A 24,682-nucleotide genomic window follows, 5' to 3' on the forward strand; every position below is an offset into this window, starting at 1 on the left:
CATTTGCCAAGGGAATCCATGTACCTCTCCCAGCAGGACAGAGTTTGTCCAACAGAACAGACCTCACCCTGGATTCCTGGAGCTCTGGATCCCTCCCTTGGTTTCAGGATGGCTCTGGAGGGTCCTGTCCCAGCATTGTCCAAGGGGGTGCTGAGGAGGTACCCCTTACCATGACCAAGCTTTACCATGACCTTCCCCAAGAGAAGCATTGCCTTTAAAGCAATGCAGACAGCCCCTCAAGGGGCCTCCAGTCAGAGCCACATAACCTTAATGAAGGCAAGCAAGTTGAGCACACAGTGACACCAGAAGAGCAGTCCTCATAGAAATCCATTTATAAAAATGAATAGTCAGATGTACATCTGCAGAAAGTAGAGGCTATTTGTTAGGCAGTGAACAAAGGCAGCAGGAAGGAAAGTCAGTATAGTTTTGATCATATCTTTTTAAAGTGGCCTGTGTCGTTTGTCTCTCGGTCCAAGTGAGGAGTGCTGTCTTGGTAATCTCACCATGATTAATGCTGACTCAGCTCTAGCCCAGAGTGTGAAAGGGCTCATGTTTCTTCCTAGGTTAAAAAAAAAGAAATAGGAAAGGGGCGCCTGGGTGGCTCAGTCAGTTAAGCGTCCGACTCTTGATTTCAGGTCAGGTCATGATCTCGCAGTTAATGGGATCCAGCCCCACCTTGACCCCATGTTGGGAGCCCATGTTGGGCTCCATGCTAGCAGTGTGGAGCCTGCTTTGGATTCTCTCCCTCCCTCTCTCTCTGCCCCCTCTCAGCTCCTGCGCACACACACACACACACACACACAAACACACACACACACACACACACACTCTCTCTCTCTCTCTCTCTCTTTCTCTCTCTGTCTCAAAATAAATAAATAAATGTTTGGTTGTTTTTTTTTTTTAATTTTTTTAATGTTTTATTTATTTCTAGGAGAGAGAGAGAGACAGCGTGAGAAGGGGAGGGTCGGAGAGAGAGGGAGTCACAGACTGAAACAGGCTCCAGGCTCTGAGCTGGCAGTCAGCACAGAGCCCGACGCGGGGCCTGAACCCACGAACCGTGGGATCATGACCTAAGCGAAAGTCGGACGCTTAACCGACTAAGCCACCCAGGCGCCCCTGTTTTTTTTTTTTTTTAAGAAAAAGGAAAAACAAAGTATTCCTGTGAATTCATGGATACAGTGTGCATAGAACCAATATTTAGAGCTAAAAGGGCACTCTTCCTTGACTATCTGATTTATTCTCTTAGCTTCAGCTGTCTTTTTCATTCACATTTTCCATTAAATGTTGGCCCCTTCTAGAATAGCTTCTCAAACTCACCTTGTCTAAAACTGAGCTCATTATCATCTTTCCCCATAAACCTCTTGTCCTTTGATGTCCCTGCTTGTGTTGGTGATAAACCCTTTCTCCTGGGCATGTCTTACCCTTTAACTCTGGCCTCTTCCTTGCCCCTCTGTAACCAGTCAGGAACCATGTCTTCTATTTTACACTCTTTTTTTTTCTTTATTCTGTTCCCATTGCCTCCATCTTGGCTCAGACCATATACCTCTCCTCTAGATTATTATAGTGATTTCCCCCAATCTGTACTCCACCTGTATCTATTGCTGTGTTAGTATCTGGAACACTGTTGCCAGATCAGTCTGGCCATGACTCCTTACTCTCCTGAACAGGCTTCTCCAGTGGCCAACTGAGAAAAGTCTCAGATCTTTGCCTGGGCCACCTTCTGTCTCCACATGAACGACTTCTCCCAAACATCTCATTTTCATATATTCTGCCCTACTGTTAGACTTCATGTTCAGATTTCAAATATGTAACGACCATACATATCTGACTCTCACCAGACTTTCTCACCTTTAGTTCTTTAACTCTCTCCTTGTAGGTATCATTTTTCCTTAAAGTCTGACTCAATTGCTGTTGCCAAATGAGTGCATGCTTTAGATCAGCTAATTATCTTTATTGCCACTGGCCCCAGTCTTCAAGTCTTTAACCCATCCCGGTACCCTTCAAGACTCAGCCAAAACTGCCCTGTGAGTTCTTCATTGACCTTTCTCCTCCTAAATACAGCGACCTGCTCCATTTGCTGAATGCCCACTGTGCTTTGTTTCCATGTAGCTGGACAGCATTCACTTTTTCTTGGGTCTGTCTCAGAAGAGGGAGAAAATTAGGGGCTAGGCTGGGAGGAAGTTTGCTTCTTAAAAAGCTAGCCATTTTTCAAGATGCACTGGGATCCATCCCCTGGAAGTACAGGCTGGATCCTCCCAGAGCAGTCTCTAGTTACTACATCTACAATCAAATGCAGAGCCTGGCCAGCTTTGATTCAGTCTAATATTTGTTGAATGACCCTAATAGGTAAAGGCTACATTGTGAGGGAGAATACTTCGCCGCCGAAGGAACTTACAGGCTGTCCGCAACTTCTGAATATTTAGGAACCATCACACACACACACACACACACACACACACACACACACACACACAAAGTATAAAATACAAAACAGGATCCTGTAGTCATAAAATGGTTTAATTAAAAGTACCTTGGAAATCATAGTCTAAGCCTCTCATTTTACAGATGGGACTCAGAGACCGGTACAAAGGACAAATGCCTCCTCAAGTTCTCATCTGATGGAAGGATCCAGATTCCATCAGATCTCCTGATTCTGAATCCCTTGTTCACAGAAGGTTGCATAGCTGACAAGCCCATAGTAAGAAAGTCTCACATAAAGGCTATGAGAATATAGACATGATCAGAATATAGAATGGAGTTAGGGACTTTTTCTGAGAAGATGCATTTGAACCTAGTCACTTACTGCTGGTCCACATGGTAGCTGGGGAAACTGGTGATCTCCCAACCAAAGGAAGCTGTGAACTTCTGATTTGAAAATCACATAAAGGTACAAGTCATAAGCAGACTCAACCTCCCAGAAGGTCTGATGAAGACTATAGATTACAAAGAAATCTACATATATTTTCACATGATCTCCTACCTTGCTCTCATTATTACTTCTTCCAGAGAATATTAATTTATCCATCCCATTAGCTGTATCATAATTCATATTTTAAAAATGGTTTTAAAAGCATAGTCTCTGTATCAACTCACGTAGGGCTTCATTATCTAGGCTTGGAGTCTTATTAGTCTCTGTTTTTCTTCCCTTTTCCTTCCTATTGCCTACTTTAAAAAAAAAAAAAACCATTATGCTGTTCATTAGGCCATTTATTAGATTATTCCCTTCTACCAAAAGAGACTTGCATGTGTGTTTTCCTCTGTTTTCAGCCAAGATCCGTAAAGCATATTTCCCCCACAGTTGACATTTTCTTTTCACAAGCCTTTGAAATGGAATGTAAGAATTTCACCATGGTGTTGTAAATTACGTACTGAGTATCAGTAATAAACATTTCCTACAAAGTTTTAAAGTGTAGTTGCAGAGTGGTGATCTTCTGGAATTGCACACATTTACCAGCTGCTTTGGAGGGAGTTACTGAGTGCTTTCTGCTCATACACTTTTCACCTCTTTATCCAAATTTATACAACAGTACAGAGCCCACATAGTAAACCTAAACCAAGCAAAAGAATGTCTGCACTCCCAGTAATGTGGCTTCACAGTCTTAACCTAGAAGGGGCGATGAACAGTCCTCTGGTTTGTATTTCTCCTTCTAGGCATTTTGCACATTAAACTCGTACCAGAGAGTTCCTGATTTTCCTCCGGTGAAAAAATCTGGATAATATCCCTTGCCCCCTTTCCTCTAATTCTCAGAGCCTCTACTGTAAGTTGCTTAGGTAGGGGTGGTGCTCAGGCAAAGGTGGGCAGCTCCTGTTGGTCCTGCTGCTATTAGATGAAGGTAACTTATTTTTATTGTTCTTTTTTCCTTCCTTATTCTCTAGGGAGTTACTGAATTCTCTGTAGGACTTGGCAGTGGATATATAGGCTTAATAGAATTCAGACTACCTGAGCTTTGAAATGTATAGACTTTTCTCTAGGGTTTGCCAGGGGGTAGAGGAAGGAGGGGCTCATGGAAGCTTATGGGCTTGCCTTACGTTTCCGAATCTCGATTCATTTCCCCTAATTAAAATAAAAGTCCAAAACTACACTAACATAACATTGGATCACAGGTTTAAACTAACAGGAGGATATGATTCTAAAGTTCAGGGCACCTGTGGGGATGAGCACTGGGTGTTATATGGAAACCAACTTGATAATAAACTATTTGTAAAAAACAATAATAATAATAAAGTTCATGTTCTCACAGCATCATTGAGCCCCTCATATATAGCCTCTGCCTGTTTGTAGGTCCTCCAGGTAGACTAATTAAAGGCCTCAAACACACAGAAAAGTGTTTCGATTGCCTTGTGGGGACGGAGAACCACAGTAGGTGTTTCGTAAGATATGGTGTGTACTGTCATCTACAGATGCATCCATTTTTGGATTTCTTGTCTGATTTTCAAATTTATACCCTCACAGTGCATTAATATCATATTCTTACATTAATATTAATTAACTTTATAAATTTCTGAGGAGACGAGAAGGGAACATAGGACACAGTCTTCTAAACCATTCATATTTGGAAATGGAACAACCGATACTCTCAGATACTATTTTCTCTTTTTGCCGCTTCCTTAACTAAGATTATCTTTCGACTAATACCGAATCACTGCCCTGCTGAAGACCCCAGTCTGTGGAGCTTGGGCCCATGTTAACTCCAAACCTGCTGTTTATCCATCCATTAACTTCGCAACAGACATCCTTTGAGCCACAGCGCTAGGTCAGGCACTGTGCTGGGTGGGCACTTTCCTCCTCTCATGGGCTCATTATAATTAAGCTTTTCCAATCAGCCCAGGACCAGTAGTAACTGAAGAGCCTTGATCTAAATGTAGATAGAGGCAATTGTGGACTCTGACACACTTAGCTAGACCAAATCTTCTCTGAATGACTCAGTAGGGATAACATTTCTGGAGCAAGCAGCATGCTAAATCTGGATGCACATACTACATAGAAGGGAGTGGGCTTGGCCTTGGTGGATAAATAAAGATTACTCCTCCTCCCTTCAGCCTGCTGGAGGGAAGTTCAAGTGTGCCTTTGAGCACAGATCTTCCCGGAGGTGGCAGGATGGCAGCCTGTACACTCAGCCAGTCCACTTTGTCACCTTTGAATTGGTAACAATGACCTCAGCCATAGGGAGGCTTAGCAAACTGAGCATGTTTTGTTTCATGCCTGTGCCCATGCTCTGGCTGCCCTCTCTGATGATAAGATAAGTGTGATGTGCAGTTTGTAATGAGCACTTGCAGTTGCTGTAAACTGTGTAATACCATATAATAAGCGGTAATTTTCCACTTATCCTTGATAACAGGAGCTTTCTGCGTGGCTTTCAACAATAACCAAAATGTGGGTGGTTTCTTTTCTCCACCACCCCCTCCCCAACATGATGCATGAATTTTCAGAGGCATCTCTCTTTTTGCAGATAGATTGACAAGGTGTTTTCCAAGTGTGTCCAAAATGTGTATTGGCCAATCTCTGCCTTTAAAGAGTCAAAGTCAAACAAAATGGTTCCAAAGTAGCCATTTATAATAAAAGGACTATATACATTCTTGAGCTCGTTTTAGCTGTCTCCTGGCTGTGCTTTTCCTCAAGGGATTAGTAGCTTGAAGCTTAGCCCAATAGCTTGATGATAAAACTGCCAAGTCTCAAGTTATTGTTTTAAATTTCCTATAAGAGATTATATCTTAGGTATAAAGTGAATTCACCCTAGATGACTTGGTGCTCTTCCCTGAGAGAGGAAGAGGGCCATTACGCTGTGTACTTTTCTCTCCTGAGTCACACACTGTCAAGATTGGATGGGGTTCTTGCTATGATTTTTTTTTAATCATTGGGAAATACTTTCAGTAAAGAAATAGACTCGAGCTTTACATTGAAATCCCCCCACCTCTATTTAAATTTTTTTTTTAATGTTTTATTTATTTTTAGGAGAGAGAGAGAGACAGCGTGAGCAGGGGAGGGTCAGAGAGAGAGGGAGTCACAGGCTGAAACAGGCTCCAGGCTCTGAGTTGGCAGTCAGCACAGAGCCCGATGCGGGGCTCGAACCCACGAACTGCGAGATCATGACCTAAGCGAAAGTCGGACGCTTAACCGACTAAGCCACCCAGGTGCCCCCCCACACCTCTATTTAAAGTCATCTCCTGACTTTCCCTTGATGCTCAGAAGACCATAAAATTCAGTGTTTTCCTGTAGTAAATTAAGATTGCTTTTTCATCAGAATCTTCTCCCTTTCTGAGATATTGCTTGCATTATCTATTCATTCGTTCATTTCTGTGGGCCTCTTGGTAACCACTTATCCCTATCAGATGGCCTAAGCAAGACCAACAGCTGTTGATTTTGTGATATCAGGGAGGTCTTATGAATCATGCTGATGGGAGCCCTGGTACTTCCGTGATGACTGGGCTCTGCCATTTATCTGTCACAGAGATGGCCTTCCTGCAGATTTCTTGCCTGGCACTTCGATGTGTCTGACCTGCTAACACCAGGATATCAGTGAATGGCGGCAGCTAAGGTAAGGAAGTTGCCTGAGCTGACCTCACAGTTAAAAGAGGATTGGTCCTCTCTGTGTGCAGAGCCCTGTGCAGGGTCATGAAGAAAAGAAAAGATGGACCACTCACCTGTAGTCTAGTTCAAAAACAACATACACATCGAGAAAGACTCTCCTATCGGCTGACTCTAAGTGTCACTTAAAAAGCAAACTGAAGCCTAATGATTGTTTGCTCCTCGTATCTGCTTGAAAATTCACCAGGATCACAGAAGAAATAGTGTGCAGTTTATGAAGACAATGTATTAGAACTAAAAAGCAAGCAAGTCGCGCTTTCACCAAGTTAGCTGATCAGGGAGGTGTGAGGAGGAGTGTGTGCTTGGGCAGAGACCAGGCTTCCTGCGGACCCCAGTGTTGCCCAGACAAAGTGCTTCTCATCCATTTGGTGCATCATACTCTCTTGCAGCTCTTTGTTTCCCAGATCAACATCCAGATACACCATTTCAATGGCTCTGGGGTTGGGGGATATTGCTTTTGTTCTCTTCCTCCCGGGGGGGGGGGACTTCCATTGACGTGGCTACTCGGCATGCAGAGCTGAATTGTGCCCGTGAAACACACTGACCCAGGTGGAAGCAGATTTTTAATCAAGTACTGATAGAACAATCCATTTTCTGCCAAAACCTCTGGAGTCCTACTATTACCTGGTGCCCAGATTTTCCAGTTGTTTCCTGGGATTTGATTTCTAGCCTAGTGTGTTGTCTTTGGGGTGTACTAAGATTGATTTAATTAAATTAGGATTTATAGGAGGCTCTTGTGATCCTCTTACTTAGGAACTTTACATGGAGACCCCCCACTACAGGCAGAGCTTTGTGTGTTGGCAGACGGTTGTGATGAAAACGAAGCTCTTTCCTTCAAAGCAGTAGTTGTTTGCCCTACATTTGACGTGGGTGCTGTTGCTCAGCCTCCTTTAGGATGTCGGGTGTTTGGTTTTGCAGGTTCGGGGTAGCTTCCTAAGTTGTTTGAAAAGACACTACAGACCAGTGTTGTTCTTTAGAAATGTATAGGTCAGATGATTTGTTAAGTTTACTACAGTGAAAAGTAAAGTAAGGAGGGAAGTTTGCTGTGGAAAAACCAGAATTGTATTTTCAAAGAGAAGACCTAACATTTGCACCAGTGTCGCCAATTCCTCCTCTCCGTTCTGTTTAGAAAGGGAAGGTGAGGAAGAAAAGCAAATACCAGGGATGGTATGGGAGAGAGGGCATGGGGGAAGCAGTATGAACACCGCTGTCATCATTGTCTTTTTTTTTAATAATTTATTTTTTTCATTTACATCCAAGTTAGTAAGCATATAGTGCAACAATGATTTCAGGACTGGGGCGCCTAGGTGGCTCAGTCGGTTAAGCGTCCGACTTCGGCTCAGGTCATGATCTCATGGTTCGTGGGTTCGAGCCCCGCATCAGGCTCTGTGCTGACAGCTAGCTCAGAGCCTGGAGCCTGTTTCAGATTCTGTGTCTCCCTCTCTCTCTGACCCTCTCCTGCTCACTCTGTCTCTACCTCTCTCTCAAAAAATAAATAAAACATTAAAAATTTTAAATAAAAACAACAATGATTTCAGGAGTAGATTCCTTAATGCCGCTTGCCCATTTAGCCCATCCCCCCTCCCACAACCCCTCCAGCACCCCTCAGTTGGTTCTCTGTATTTAAGAATCTCTTATGTTTTGTCCTCCTCCCTGTTTTTATATCATTTTTGCTTCCCTTCCCTTATGTTCATCTGTTTTGTATCTTAAAGTCCTCATATTAGTGAGGTCATATGATATTTGTCTTTCTCTGACTGACTAATTTTGCTTAGGATAATACCCTCTAGTTCTATCCACGTAATTGCAGATGGCAAGATTTCATTCCTTTTGATCCCCAAGTAATACTCCAGTGTGTGTGTGTGTGTGTGTGTACATGTACGTGTATACCACATCTTCTTTATCCATCGATGGACATTTGGGCTCTTTCCATACTTTGGCTATTGTTGATAGCACTGCTATAAACATTGGGGTGCACATGCCCCTTCACAACAGCTCACCTATATCCGTTGGATAAATACCTAGTAGTGCAATTGCTGGGTTGTAGGGCAGTTCTATGTTTAATTTTTCAAGGAACCTCCATACTGTTTTCCAGAGTGGCTGCACCAGTTTGCATTCCCACCAGCAGTGTAAAAGTTTCCTCTTTCTCCGCATCCTTGCCAACATCTGTTGTTGCTCGAGTTGTTAATGTTAGTCATTCTGACAGGTGTGAGATGGTATCTCATTGTGGTTTTGATTTGTATTTCCCTGATGATGAGTGATGTCATTATCGTTTCTTAAACGAGATGTTCCTTTCCCTTAATAAGAGCATCTAACTTATGTTTTCTTGAGAAATGAGGATTCTGGTAGAAGGAGATCTAGAGTCTCCAGTTCTGTCCAGGTTCTGAAGTCTTGTGCTACGTAGCACAATTATGTCAAGTGATGAGGCTTGTTCTTTTTACCTCCTGCCGGGGTCTTTCATTGTTGTTTTGCCCATGGGGTCTGTAGACAGCACTGTAGTTCAGTATCATTGGTTTCTCTGCATGTTTGGTTGTATGCATTCGAAAACATCATGAGAAAGGGCTTCACCAGATTACCAGAGAGAACCATGGCACAAAAAAGGGAAGATCTAAGGGTCAAAGGAATACTCACATATGAAAACCTTTGGATAAAACAAACATTTTGATAAAAATAGGAGGTGTTGGTTACAGACATCTTTGTATTTGTGTTCTTTATTTTTTTATTTACCTGATTTCTAGTTGTTCTTCAGTAACCTTTCCATCTGGTGTGCACCTTAGGTCTGGGGCCATTTGCTGCTAGGATGAGCATGTCAGGCTCATCTTTGTTACTGACCTCTCTATCTTAAACCTTGAAATCGGTGACTTCACTGTTCTGCCTCAGCCAGTGCTTCTGAGAGCCAAATGAAGTTCACGCTGAAACTAAGTTCTCCTTGCCAGGCTCAGATTTCAGACTCATTTCTCTCTTTACAGCTGCATTTGTGCATCAGTCCTAAAGGTGGTCTCTAAAAGATTAGGGCTGGGGAAACGTAGCCAGCCCTTGGCTTCACGTCAGCCAGTGCTCTGGCCCTTCAGGCCCGCCTGCCCTCTCTCAGGACTTCCTTTTTCCTGACGGGAAGCTTGTGCGGGTCATATTGATTCATTCAACCTGTTCTTGCGAAGTACCTTCTGTGAGGTTGGAACTATGCCAGGCAAGCATCCACCTGACCACAAAAGTTAAGAGCCCATGGAATGGGCTGGTGCTTGCATTGTGGTGTCCCCAGATGACTACCCAGAGTGTGAAGTGCAGGCTGCCTGTGGGCTAGCAGTTTACTGTTCATCTGCTGCTCCCCTGGCCCTTAGCTGGTAGAGAGGTCAGAGCCCCCTGCCCCCAAGAAATGTACAGGCTAGTGGATGAAATAACATGCACATGGATAAAAGTGAAAATCTCTGTTGGAATTGTTTGGGTTTAATGTAAAATATTTCAATCTCAGCCTTATATTAAGGAATTTTTCTTGAAGTATTTACCAGTATCTTTCCACCAGAAAGAGAAAATGTGTAGTACAGTACCATTAACTGCACATGCAAGATAAAATCCCTGGACTAGAAATCAGGAGGCTTGGCTCTCAGATGTAATTTGGCCGCTGGCTGGCCAAGCATCCTTGCACAAGTCCATTTCTCTCCCTTTACCTCTGTCTCCACATCTGCAAAACAAAAAGGCTCTGGGAGCTGTACTTATTAAAATAGTACAGTTTATTGCTATCAACAAAAATATGAAATAGTTACATAAAACATAAGATATGATGGATTTATCTCTAACGCCCCTTCTAAAGTTTACACACCTCAATTCTAAAGTCCTACTAGCATAGTGTGTTGCCTGGGCAGGTGTACAGACACCAACATACACGTATGCCATACATATAACACATATGTAGGAGCTTTAATAAAGTCCTAAATGTGAGATCGAGCCCCCTGCTTCTCTCTCCTCCCCCTGGCCCCTGGGTACTCTCATCAGTTGTCATGTATCTGGCCCCACACAGCTACGAGGAGCCCCACCTCTAGAAATAAGCTTGCAGCTTCAGATATTCTTGTTGGGGAGTGAAAAATAAATAAAGTGAAATATATTAAATACCTTGAGCTCCCTGAAGATGAAAGCTGTAAGATATGCAGTTAAGTTACATTTGAAAGCAATGTGGTCATGTAGAACAACAAATAGAGGTGCTAAAGCACAGGGTTAAATGAGTTTGTGTTGAAATAAGGGTCAGGAAGTTCGCCTTCTCCTTCTACAGCCACTAAGTACACACCTCATGACTGGAAGCCGTTTCCTCATGAAATACTAACATCCAGTAGATGGTGGGTATGCATTAAAAATGTTTTAACATTTGTATTTTTAGCATGGACACATGGTATCAGTTAAAATAATTAGCCCTTGCCTTTAATCTAAAAGCCTTATCTCTTTACTCTTACTTTTTTAGAAGGCAGATGTTTTAAAACTGATTTGAAAATCAAATTTGCCCTTCAGTGATTTCATTTGGAAGAAACATAGAAGTAAACATTATGAAGAAGGCTTTTCAGTACATTATGCATGCAAATGTGGCAGCCGAATTCAGGTTCACAAGTGGAGGTAGATGACTGTTCTGGTTGAGAAAGGTTGAGTTGTTTAAATGAAATCAAAGGTCATCCACCCTCAGAGTATGTTCCTCTGTCATTTAGTAGCAAGGCTATTGCTTCATGTTAAACTCTATCTGCCAAAAGGTAAGAATTGAAAGGCTTTGGCAGGCGAAGTGAAGCCATGTTAATAGTGCGGGCAGTGGAACGCTTTTCATCAAGCTCTTGCTCTCTGCCTAGTGCTGTGCTGGCTGTAACAGAATGAGGTTAAGGGGGCTTGGTGCTCCTCTGGAAATGGCCACTGCTGGGTGTTGAGGCTGTGGTTACAGCAATTAACTGTGTACTGCAAAGATCGCCTCAGATATATTTACAGGTTTGTCTGATACTCTTCAAAGGTCAGGGACTATGTCTTATTCATTTCTGAATCACTAAAACTCAGCAAAGAGGCTGACATGGTAGGAGCTTAGAAATGATTTGTGAGCAAATGAATGAATGAATTTATGAATGAATGATGAGGGATTATATTTTGGGGGCATTTTTTCTTAATGGAATGGGAACACAGATTTTTCAGACTTACAGGGAATTAATTAGATAAAGGTTATCACTATGGAAAAGTGGAAAATGAGATTGAAACTAATCCAAGCCAAATTCTTGCTCTCTGTCCTAGAGATCAAAAACTCGAGCCCCCCTACAGGTCTGGAGATAAGAAGTCCCCCATCTAAGGAAGTGTGACCACCCTGCATAAATTTTGAACTATAAACCCTGTAGGCCTAGCTCCTCAGTGGGTGGATTCAGGAGCAGGATGAGTGGAGCAGCCCCTGGGAAGAGCTTGCTGGAGTAGGCACGACTAGTCTGGGCTTTACGAGGAAGCCTGACCTCTTTATGTGATAGTAATCCCCGAGCCAGAGAGACTTATTTAAAAAGGCCTCATTAAATGAACTGCAGCTCTAAGTCCAGTGGCAGCCAGGAACCTTCTGGGAAGAGCTTTATGCTACGCTACCTCTCTATTATATCTTTTATCTCTTTATGTTTAGGAATCCTTACTTTTCTCAGGTTTCTTAGGTAACATGATAAAAACTCTGGACTGTTCTCTGGTTTCCACCCTCCTTTTCTGCCGGGATGGTTCAGATTAGGTGGGAGGCTCCATGTGGAGCCCATACCCCCTCTTGCGTGCTCCCTGGCCCTATCCTTAGCCTGGGCAGACAAGATCGCTTTTGCCTCTGGTGCTGAACTGGTGCTAATGGCTCCGAGGGTTTTTCCCGAATACTTCTAGCTGAAGCTACTTCTACATCTCTAATCATTGGAAAGCATGAAAGGGGCTTCTTTCAACAAATATTTGGGCATCCACTGCACACAAGGGAGAGCTGGCACTCCGTTTGCACTCATTGTTCTATGTCCTGAATCAAACTGAGAATTCACTGAACCCCTTCCTGAGCCATGGAAAGTGGATTTTCTACATCATAGGCCCCCCCTAGGAATCCCTCAGAAGGAAAAACTTTCAGCCTATTAACAAAAAAGTCTCTGACTTTCTTAAGAACCTAGTCATTCCATGAATAAAAAAGATGTGTGTATACATAATGGTGTATTACTCAATTGCTTGAACGGAGGACATCCCACCATTTGTAACAACATGGATGGGCTTTGAGCACGTTACGCTAAGCAAGAGAAGTCATACAGAGAAAGATAAGTACTGTAATATCATTTATATATGGCACCTAAAAAGGCCAAACCTATTTAAAAAAAAAAAGTAAAATGGCATTTACCAGGAGATGGGGTCATGCATAAGAGTGACGATGTTTAAGGGTACAAACTTGCAGCAAGTAGTAAATAAGTCCTAGCAATCTGTTGCACAGTATAATGAATATAGACAACAATGTTACACTATAATTGTGTAACTGATAAGCATCACTATAGTGCAATCATATGATAACATGTAAATGTATCAAAGTAACACACTGTACACCTTAAACTTCCACAGAGTTACATGTCAAACTTATTCAATAAAAAAAAAATTGTTGTTAAAAGAAAAAAAACTTAGGGAAGAGAAGGGGTGGGGTGGGAGAGGTGGAGAGTCCCTGCCACATGCATGGATGACCCATCTGTTAAGAAGCAGAGACTATGCCATCCCCACTCATTTGTCTTTGCGTCTCTCAGAGGCTGGTATGTGTTCAGAGATGGTGAAGGAAATATCTCACTGGCTTCCTTTCGGTTTGAGGCACTCGAGTAGATATGAGCCAAGAGAGCCAGCACCGGGGTTCTCCATTTTACCCCTGCCCATAAAAGCATTCTCCTCATAAAAGCAAGGGACAGTGGCTGCCTCTGTGGCTCTAGGTGTCCAGAGGGGGAGTGGGGGATGGGGAAACCTCCATGACCAGCTCCACATGATGACCCACAGTGTCTTCTAACAAGAGGCCCCGAGTGGGCCGTCTCACAGACCCCTCAAAGTCCCTCATCCCAACCTCCTCCTTCCCCCGCTGTCCCACACAAGCTAATGCCTTCTTCTGTATTCACATCCATTTGTCCCCCCAACCCAGAAATATCTAATCATACTCAGCTCATTTCTCTCCATTGTCTAGGTTGATTGTGTTTGCTTCTGTCTTCTCACCAACTCTCAGCTGGTCTCCACAGCTTCCCCCTCCACCTCCTGTCTCTCTCTCTTCCATTCTGCCTCTACAATTGCCATTATAAAACAGAGCCATCATGCCACCACTTGCCCACAATCCAAATGTCTCTGTCTGACATGCAAGAGCCTATAGTCTGACCCCAAACTTCATATCCACCTCATCTCCTCCTGCTTCTGTATTCTCCCTCTCCTTTCAGTGCCGCAGGCCCTACTTGTTCTCTGGACATGATCTGCACTCTCTCATCTTGGTGAAACGTCCATATCTTATTGCCGCCACCTCAAATGCTGGTCCTTATTGTCAATTCCCTACTGCCTTCCCCTTCTCTGGTGAATTCTAAGTTATCTTTTATGCCCAGCCTAGTGTCCTCTATGAAGCCCGTCACGACCTCTCCAGACTAAACGTGGAATAGCTAGAATCCTCAACTCACCTAAATGTGGGAACCACTCTTCCTTGATCAGTCCTGAAACCAGACTCTCAGACTTAGCATGGAAGGGGAGGATTCCAGGTCTGGCTAAATGATGAAGCCACTTAAAGGGTTCAGAAAAAAACATTTTAATTGCATGGTAAAGAGGGAAGATCTGAATCTGGTTTGTTCACTACCACATTCTTGCCATTTGGTACAAGTTCAGTGTATGCTAATGTGCATGAAGCATCCAGGAGATCATGTGTGTCCTGATCTAGATCTTAAAGTCACTGCTGGAACGTGAGGAGCTCGTGGATAGAATAGTCATCAGAAAGGAACTGTGGGACCCAGAGATTCCCCTTCCAGGTATACACTCGAGAAGTGAAAATGTAAGATAAAAGATACATAAAAGCTCGGGCTTGCATGTCCATTCACAGCAGCATGAGTCATAGTAGCCCCAAACTGGACACATTCCAAAAGTCTACCAACTGATGAATGGATAAACAAAATGTGGTCCATTTATGGAATAGTATTTGGCCATAAATAAAGGAACGAAGTACTGATACAGGCTGTAACCCAGATTAACTTTGAAAACATTTTGCTACATGAAAGAACCCATGTATTATATGATCTATGTATCCGCAATGTCCAGAATAGGCAAATCCATCATAGAAACAGAAAGCAGACTACGGGCTCCCAGAGGCTGAGGGTGTTGGGGAGAATGGGGAATGACCGCTAAAGGGCAAGGAGTTTCTTTTGGGGGAGATGAAACTGTTCTAAAATTGATTGTAGTGATGGTTTGCACAACTCCATGAATATACTAAAAACCATTGAATTGTACACTTTGAAAGGGTGAATTTTATGGTACGTGAATTATATCACACTAAAGCTGTTACTCTTTAAACAGAACAAAGAGTCAGTGAGGCATTCCCAGGCCAGGGCTAAAAGTACCCTTGCACAAAGAACTCATGTTAGGGACTAGGGACAGCTCCGCACAGTGGGAAGGCCTTCCTATTGCCCTGTTTTGTTAGCATGAATTACAGCTTCCAGACCCCCTGCAGCTTTGGCTCGCAGAAGGACCACACTGCTATTGGTGGGCTCTAGCTCTTGAAAGAGGTTACACTGAAACTGCAGCAGAGAAGCATAACTTCTCTCCACTACATTTTCTCTTCCTTTTCCTTGCAGTTACTTCAAGAAGGAGGAAGAGAGTCATGGTTAAAAAGATTCACTTTTTCTTTCTCTCCTGTTTCCTGCTCCCGCCCCACCTCTTCCGTTTACTGCTCCTGGCTCACTCTCCACAAATGTGTGGCTGGGCCAGGGATTACTGCTCTAATGCATTTTTAATTTACAAATGCAAATCCAGAGATTTCATTCTGGGGCTTTGGGATGAGAGGAGGGCAAAACACAAACCAGAGGGCCTTACTGACATAGTAAAAAGAATGGTCCTGTTTTCCCTGCACGTGGCTGGACCACCACCGAGCCATTGCAGCTCCCTTTCTAGCCCACTGAATGTGTTGGACACCAGGTCAACAGTATGAGTTCCTGCTATAGAGTCTGGCATTGTAATGGGATTCTACGTCAATAAAATTCAAATTTTGAAATCAGAATGATACTTGCCCCAATGTTACACTAGAATAAGCATATATAAATGCACGAGTTAGAGTCATTAATATGAACTTGACCTGATTGAGCAACAGCCCTCATAAATGGCCCTTTTGATATGAAAACAGTCTAGTCCTGTAACCTGTGACATGAGCTACCTGTGACATGTTAACTCTGCACCAACAGCATACTAGAAGTCTCTCAGAGTGCATGGTTTTTAAGTGGCATGTCTGTGTTATCTCACATAATACGTCTTTACTACCAATTATTGTCTGACCCAACTCAGTGCTGGTAATTCTATTTGACTCTTCAATAGCATCATAAAATATTGATAACAAAGTTGATAATAACAATGGTAAGAAAGGAACCAGGAACCAGTTTTATTAATACAAGGGAAGTCATAGCAAATATATTTCATTTCTCCTGATTCCATAATTCTCACTGTTACTCATCTATTTAACAAATAAACAAAATGAGCACCCACTAAGTGTTAGGCACTGAACAAAGGCAGACGAGATATACCTACCTTTATCAAGTTTACATCTTAGCAGGAGGAAACAGGCAATGACAGATAAATAAGAAACTTCCAGTTACTGATAAATGCTGTGAAGAAAATCAAACAGGATAATAGATAGTGATGAGGCCGTGCTAAGCAAAAAGCAGCTCCTTGAGCTCTGAAAGGCCTCTCTGACAAAGTGACATTTGAGCTCAGTGATATAGGAGCCAGCCTTACAAAGGCTTGGGGAAAGAGAATTTCAGAGAAATTTAAGGTCATGAAGAAGGAGTGAACTTGGTGTGTGTGCGGAACAGAGAAATAACTAGGGCTGCTGAAGCTTGAGGAAGGAGTCATATGGTGGCTATGAGATGACATGGAGAGGCCAGGACCTCTCCGATCATATATGACCTTTGGGTCTTGGTGTAAGGAGTGCAAGTTTCATTCTAAGAGCAATGGGGAGTTGTTGGAGGCTCTCAGGCAAGGGAGTGGTATGAACTGATTTCTGCTTTTTAAAGACCACTCTGGTGGCTATGTGGGAAATGAATTGGAGGAAGGTAAATGTGGACCTGAGAGACCAGTAAGGAGGCTGGTGCTGTAACCCAGAAAAGCCGTGACAGGGTCTCAGACTGGGGCGGTGACACTGGGGATGATGGGGAGTGGTTGGCTGTGGAAAACACACTGCTGATGGACTGGCCGGGGAGCCGGACTGGGGATGGGGGAGAGGAGAGAAAGAACTCTTGATGTGTACCTTCTGACTCTGTCCTTAGTTCTGGACATTTCAACATTTCACTGTTTGCATCAACGCCCTGAGAGAAGCCAGAAGCCAGACTTGAGATTCAAAATGATCTCTCCTTCTTCTAATGTGGGACCAAACCAACAGGATGGGTTTTAATGGGAATAAATGTGATGCCCTCCATTTAGGCTCAGAAAATCAATTGTACAAGCATAGTATGGGGGCAGTGAATCTTGAGAGATTTATGTGGAAAGAAGCTGTGGTTTTAGTTGACCACAAACTCAGTATGAGCTGTTAGGACGAGGCTGCTACAAACCTGATGCAGTCTTACTCTGTACTGGCTGCATAGTGTCCATATGCCCATGCGACCTTCCTCTTGTGCTCTGTGTTGGTCAGGGCACATGTGTCCATAGTTAAAGAGGGATATTGAAGATGAGCAGGTGATGAGAGTGCAGGAAGCTGATTCATGATGGAAGGGAGTGGGCAGGGTCGACTGAAGGAACCAGGAATAAAGCAAAACACAAGTAAGACAAGAAAAATGAAGTGGGTTGTAAGGTCATGATAATGATCTTTTTTTTTTTTAAAAGTAAACTCTGTGCCCAACATGGGGCTTGCAGTTATACATCCCCCAGATCAAGAGTCGCATACTCTACCAAATGAGCCAGCTGGGCGCCCCTGATAATGATCTTTAAATGTCTGCGGAGCTGTCTTATGGAAAAAAAGACTATAATTCTATGAACCCCAATAGTTGGCACTAACAATTTTTATTCATACCTTTAACACACATTTAATGAGCATCTACTGTGTCCCACTTACAAACTTTCTTAGACTCCTGAACTTACGGTGCTCTGTTATCGTCCAGAGAGACAGATGCATAAATAAATAAGTGTAGTGGAGAATTCCAGATGCCACCATAGAAGTATCCATTGAGTACGATGGAGACATAGTGGAGGGACTGGCCATTTCCCCTGAGAAAGGTAAAGAAAGGTCTCTTGGTGGAGGTGCCATTTCTGCTGAATCTTGAAAGATGAGTAGATGCTGGCTGGGGCACCATGTAGGGTTGGGGGGGTATTATTTGGAGCAGGAGCGGCGTTATGCAAGGGCATGAGATGTGAAATAGCTTGATGCATTCATGGTTTGGCATGACTAGAGAGTCAGGTGGGAGGTCCAGGGACTTTCCCTTCTTGGTTCGGGGGTGAGGAGGATTTTTGTCCAGTGGTGTGCCCTGGGCTGCCCCTGAAATGTAGTGTGTCAGCAGGGACCCAGCTGCAGACAAGGCTGGAGGGACAAACTGGGACCAGACTGTGGAAGTCCCTGGATGCCATGCTGGGGAGTTTAACCTTACTCTCCTCTTATGCAGAAGAGAGGACTGCTACAGTTGTGGCTTCCTTCAGGTAGATTGTGCTTACAACAGTAATTAGAATGAATTGGCAGTAAGAGAGCCAGGAGACAGGAAAACGGGACGGCAGCAGCAGCAGTTAGAGACAAGGGTTAATGAGCATCTACACTAGAACAGGAGCAGTATTCCAGATGAGCAGCTGAAGTGGGTGGGTGGGGGGGGCCTATAGGGAGGGAAAGAAAGACTCTCTCTAACTCTGTGTTCTAGTGCCCTGGGGCAGTGGGGCAGAATTCGGGCAACCAGTCAGCAGGCTGGACAGCCAAAAGCCCAACAGTCAGAGGCAGAAGGGCTTCTTCTGAGCCAAGTTCCACACACATATTGTTCCAGAAGTGCCAGATTGCAACAGCACCCACTGTTCTCAAGTCTGCCCGCCAATCCGTGTCCGGGTGCCTGAGTTCTTAGCATGGAGAGACTGCCAGCCTTCTCCATCATGCCCTCCCTCAGAGCCCTGTCAGCAGGAGGGGCTGCAAGCGCAAGGCAGAGTGGCCCCTCGCTTTCTTCATAGATGGGCATTGTGGCCTTCTGCAGAGGTCCTAATGGTCTCCTCTGAAGCACTCTTGAACTTCCTCAGCCAGCTAACTCCGGCTGCCACTGAGGCTGGCCAGCTCTGCTCCCTCGTCCGCCTCATGCCATCAACCACTTTCCTTCCGTCCTGCCCCACCAGAGCAGCGGGGACAAGGACAGTCACTGCCGTGTATGTCTGGGGCTCTGTAGCATCCAGCCAGCTTCAACACATGGCTCTTTATTCTCCAGCCACTTTTGAGAGGCTCTTTGTTTAGTCCTTCAAGAATCTCTGGATTAGAAATCTGAGGAATTTGAAGCCAGGAGATAGGAGAACATAAACTGGGAACTATGAAATAAATATGTACCCTTAAAACAACAGCAAGCGGCAGCACTAATGCCTGTCGCCAGGACTTCAAAGCACAGACCCCAGCAGTGGTCTCATTTGGAGAGAACTCAAAATCCAGGCATTTTTGAAAACCTAAAGAAAGGAAATACTGCATCTCCAGATGATGTTCTGTGTCTCCTTGTGCTACAGCATTTGGTCTCCCTGTTAAGTGACTTTGCACAGGGGAGACTTGAGCAACATTTTGAATAAGAAAGCCACTCCAGGACACACTTGTGAAGTTATAATAAGCCTCACAATACCCAAACCTCTGCTTGTCTCAGCTGTAAAATCCTGGGTCAAATTGTGGTTATAAAGTCGATTGCTTCCAAAGCAACCCTGCTGTCTTTAGGTCTTTGTTTTATTCAGGGATGCTCTGTGAGCTGTAGCTTGCACTTGATGGGCCACAGCAGTATTTTTCCTGTCTAACTAGTGTTTTAATGTTTGTGAGAGACTGTGGTTAATTGGATCCCCATGGTACCACAAATGGCTTCAGATGCCTCTTATGTCAGGGGAGGTAACTCTGTGACCATGTGCATGTGTGCACATGCACACATGTGCACTCACACCTGGGCAAGCAACATGAGACCTAAGTGTTGTTGAGTCCAGATCTCAGCTCTGGGAGTTTTAATACTTGTTTCCCAGAGTCAGAAGTCTTGGTATCACCCTTAGATTCTTAACCTTTCTTCTCTCATACTCTTTTGTTGTATGAATTGTTCTTGGGCCTGTTGGAGCTGTCCAGCCAGACTCCTCTTGATCATGGCTTAACCCACATTCACAGACCCGTTATGAACTTCCGCCATCTTGCTGGCTGCTGTGTGCCTTTCGGTCCCCATTTACTGACTTTCCTTTCTTGGGGTTGCAGCACCAGCAGGGGCTCCCACTGTCCCAAATCTGTAAAAGCTTTCAAGTGCCTTCCTTTTGCTCCGTCTTGCTTTGTTTTGTTTGTTTTTCATTGCTGCTGTATTTAAGGGCTCATGACCGACAGTTATCCCAGACCCAGACCTTTCCTCTTCTACAAAAGCAACTTAAAATGGTGGGGGAAAGGGAGAGAGGCAAACCATGAGAGACTCTTGAATGCTGACAAAAACTGAGGACTGATGGATGTGGGGGGGGAGGGGGGGATGGGCATAGAGGAGGACACTTACGGGGATGAGCACTGAGTGTCATGTGGAAACTAATTTGACAATAAACTATTTGTAAAAAAAAAAAAAAAAAAAAAAAAAAACAAAAGCAACTTAATATGAAAAGGAGTTGTTCTGCCAGGGCCCAGCCTACGGGCCTGTGGGACTGTGGCTTTAAATCTCAGGCCACATGCCTTGGAAGCAGGAAAGAGGGGCAGGCAGTCCAGTTCAAATGGGCAGCGTGCTGGTGAGATAGCTGAGGAGCCTAGAAAGTCCTGGAGAGACCTTGCTTAGATGACAGGACACCAGGGTGAAGAAGCCAGCAAGGTAAAGGTTTTCAGAGCGAGGTGGATCTATGCACATTCACAACCACATCCGTACCCACTCCATATACACAAAAGGCTGAGCCGCTGGGCAGGTCCACAGCATGTGCGACTGCAGGGAGGTGGGTCCTCTGCCTTGTTACTGACTGGCTGCCTGATAGGTGTCTATCTAGTCGCTGTACACGTCCACCTCCTTGGACAGGTAATGTGATGGTCCTGTGGGATTCCTCTAGACACACAGTACAAGAGATGATTGTGGTGTTGCAGCATGGTCCATTTTCTCCTCACAGACTTCTCGTGGTTGCAGGAGGGGCAGGTGAAGTGGGGCTCTAGGGTGCCTGCCATCTTCTTGGAGGGGGACTTCCATTTTGATTCTCTGCGCCCCGTGTCTATAGCAAAGTGAACAGTCACCTTCCCCCGTGGGGATGGCCTTGTTCACCTGGGAGACCGTGACTTCTCTAAGTGGCCATACTTTGAATTGTGCAATCCAACCACCTAGGTTGGGGTCTGCATCTTAGCATCTTTCCAAAGAGAGGGTTTCACACTCCCATCCCCTCTCTGAAACCTGTGGTGACCTATTTCTAGGAACTTGAACAAGCCTAACTAACATTCCTGTGGATGGAGCAGAGGGCAAGGCAGGGCAGGTGTTTTTGTAAGGGGACAGGAATAGGTACATAACCTGGGGCTAGGCAGGCTTCTGTGCCCTGATTCAGGATTCAGGATTCAGAATGCCTGGGAAGCAGAGAACTCAGTCTGCCTCTGGCTTCTAGCCTTATATTCCATCCCAGCCAATGGACTGTGCTTGCTCACTGAGCACAAGTATTGTTAGTCTCTTTTTATGTGTGAGCCATACCTACCTCAAATGAATCCGTGTACATAGAGGCATCTCTAAGTGGTAAAACTCTGTGCACAAGGAAGACATCACTGATCTCTTCAACTACGTCATAACCTCCTTCAAATCCAAGATTGCCTCTGACACTTCTCTGGATTCTCATAGATAGTCCCTAATCTCTGCTCTTTGCCTGGCTGCTCAAATGACCATTGAGCCACACTGGTTAAATCACCATTTCCATTTCCAGGCAAAATAGAGTTAGCCTCCGCTGTTAGTCTCTTTCATAGCACCCCGCTTTTCTCCTTCATAACAGCTGCCACATTTATAATGTTATGTTACATGTAATTTACTTACTAATTTCTGTCTTGCAGTAGGCTTTAAGTGTCATGAAAGTAGGAACCTTGTCTGCTTTGTTCATATCTGCATGACCGATACCCATGTAATACCTGGTACATATTAATATTTTTTGAATTACTAAAGGACTGGTTTCACAGGAGGACATTAGCAACCAGGAAGACATTAGAGCCAGAGAATGCCTCTCTTTTCTTACATCTTACCAACTAGGGAGGTCCTTAAACTTTACCATCACCAGTTTTGCTGGATTAGCTTCCTCATGTACCCTGAGCATCCTGCCTCTTCCTGTGACCACTGAATTTGACTGCTGGTGACTTGATTCAAATGGATCTCAGAGCCTCTAGGGACATATCACTGGGTGAGAGGTGGCAACTTGATTAACCGATTTGTTCTCATTCCACTTGTCCATGGTGTTGTGGGAGATGAAGGGATGGATGACTTTGAGGCTCCAGAGGCACAGAGGTGAGTAAGTGGACCTCTGACCAAGCATGCAGGGACCAATGCAAAGGCTGCCCTGGGGAACATCCACAAGAAAGCAAACTCTCCTATCTTCCTGTCCATGGTGACTATATGTGCCATCTCATAGGGAAGCTCATTAAGACATATATTCACCACATCCCAGCAAGAATTCCATCAGAAGTTACTTACCTTAAGCTAAATGTGGCTTTCTGATTCATATTTATGGGTTTGCCCGAATTAAATTGTGGAATTGCAGCATCACACTTCATTACTACCTTGAAATTACAATCCCATCCTGAATGACCAAGCCTTGCAAGCAACGTAAACACCACCTGACACACACACTCTGAAACAAGTCCCTTGTTAAGCTGCAAGTTTGTAATGGGTGATACTTGGATTACTCTGATTAAATATATGAGTCATGAAAATTAGAAACGGGAAAAAAGTTAGCTCTCTATCTGGATTAGCTATATACGAGTGTTCGGCTCAGTAGTAGATCATTCTCCCTCCTGCAGATCTTTTCTTACATGAGCATTTTTTGTTACATGTTTACCCTTCTTTCATGGCACTTCTTTGCCCATGTTCACACCTTCCAGTAGACCGAGCCTCTCCATTTCTACTCTTTGTACATTGTGTGTACTCTGGCTGGTAATCTCTAAAAGCCTTTGTGCAAGATTTTAAGTATTTTTCATCCAACATTAGTTTTGCCCCAAGGATCATCTTCCCCCAAGCAGTGACACTAGATTTTGACAATCCTTTTCTTTCACGTCATTATGAGATGGCCCTCGTCCAGCAGAATGCTCATGACCATATCCAACATAAGGAATATTGCTCAGAAGGCCAGGGGCTTTCCAGCAGAGCCAGGCAGACTGATAAATCCAAGACGAGGAATGACAACATAGAAAAAGAGGCTGTGCAGGCCAAAAGACTTGAATAAATCTTACTACTAAATTATCCATACTTCAGAATTATAAAGAACTCCCAGCAACTCCAAAAGACTATAGAAAGAAGTAAGACCAAGACAGGGATTTCAAAGCAAGATGAGAAATTGGGCAAGTTAGGGGAAGATGTTGGGGCTGGATATAAGTGATTTAAAAAAATAAAAAAGGAACAAAAGTAAAATAAAAGAAAAGGTTTGGCTGAAATGGAAAGATTGGACAGGAGCAATGTGACGGGGGGGTGGGGCACAGGGGACAGACCTATGGATGAAGGAGGAATTGGGTAGGAAGAAAGATAACTGAGTATTTAAATCCCAAATGCCTATGCAAGGACAACTTCCCATGTTTAGAAGGGTGGTTATCTGGCGCTACAGTTCAGTGGGATCAGCTGTTAGAATCCTTTTAAATTAGGGGCCCCTGGGTAGCTTAGTCAGTTAAGCACCCAGCTTCAGTTCAGGTCATGATCTCACAGTCCATGGGTTCTGGCCCTGTGTCGGGCTCTGTGCTGACAGCTCACAGCCTGGAGCCTGCTTCGGATTCTGTGTCTCCCTCTCTCTCTGCTGCTCCCTCGCTTGCCCTCTGTCTTTCTCTGCCTCTCAAAAATAAATAAATGTTAAACAAAATTTAAAGAAAAAAAGAATCCTTTTAAATTATTTATTGTGATGATCTACAAATCTTCCCCCAAACTCGGGATTATAACTTCATTTCTGCTGGTTCACCTCACATCAGATCTATTTAAAAAAACAAAAACCAAACAAACAAAAACGGTAGAGAATGGGTAAAGAAAGCAGCGAGAGGAGGAATGGAATATGCCAGAAAGATCATGTCTGGGCACCCCCTATTTACATGTGTGTAACATGTCTAGCTGTAAATGAACATTTTATATAGACGTCTCATTTACTTTTGATGTATGTGGTGTTCCTATTTTTGAGACACAGAGGTGAGTGTTATATATTCTTCAGCTAGAACCTTTTCTGTTCATGGTGCCTCCATGGGATTATATTCTGCATCTTATTTTGTCCATTATTAAAATCAGGATTCTTTTGTTAAGTAAATAAAATGATTGAATTATCAATGCTAATTTAGTCCTTTCTCTCTTCATCAGTGTGATTTTGAAGCATTTTTATTAATACCTTTAAGTGCTATTTTTGAGTGGCTAAAAGCCCTGTTTTTTAAGACAAACTTGTATTTCAGTGTCAGAAGTATCTGATTCACGGTAAGTGTTTCGACCAGTCGCTTACCTTCTCTGGGTTTCATTTCTTCTTCTGAACAATGAATAATTATTCCAGTTCCTCCCTACACGTAGGGATATTTGGAAGGTAAATAAGATCCTATCTCTGACA

General features: G+C 43.8%; 1 protein-coding gene and 1 pseudogene across 2 annotated transcripts in view; one reads left to right on the forward strand and one right to left on the reverse strand.

Moving 5' to 3' along the window:
* Positions 1-24,682, forward strand: part of BTBD9 (BTB domain containing 9) — a 411,574-nt gene that overhangs the window by 341,545 nt on the left and 45,347 nt on the right. The gene's annotated exons all lie outside the window — the stretch shown is intronic.
* LOC120233812 lies at positions 20,896-22,006 on the reverse strand (annotated as a pseudogene).

Source organism: Hyaena hyaena, unplaced genomic scaffold (genome assembly GCF_003009895.1).
Source record: "Hyaena hyaena isolate Hyena2069 unplaced genomic scaffold, ASM300989v1 scaffold_96, whole genome shotgun sequence".
In the NCBI taxonomy this organism is placed as follows: Eukaryota; Metazoa; Chordata; class Mammalia; order Carnivora; family Hyaenidae; genus Hyaena; species Hyaena hyaena.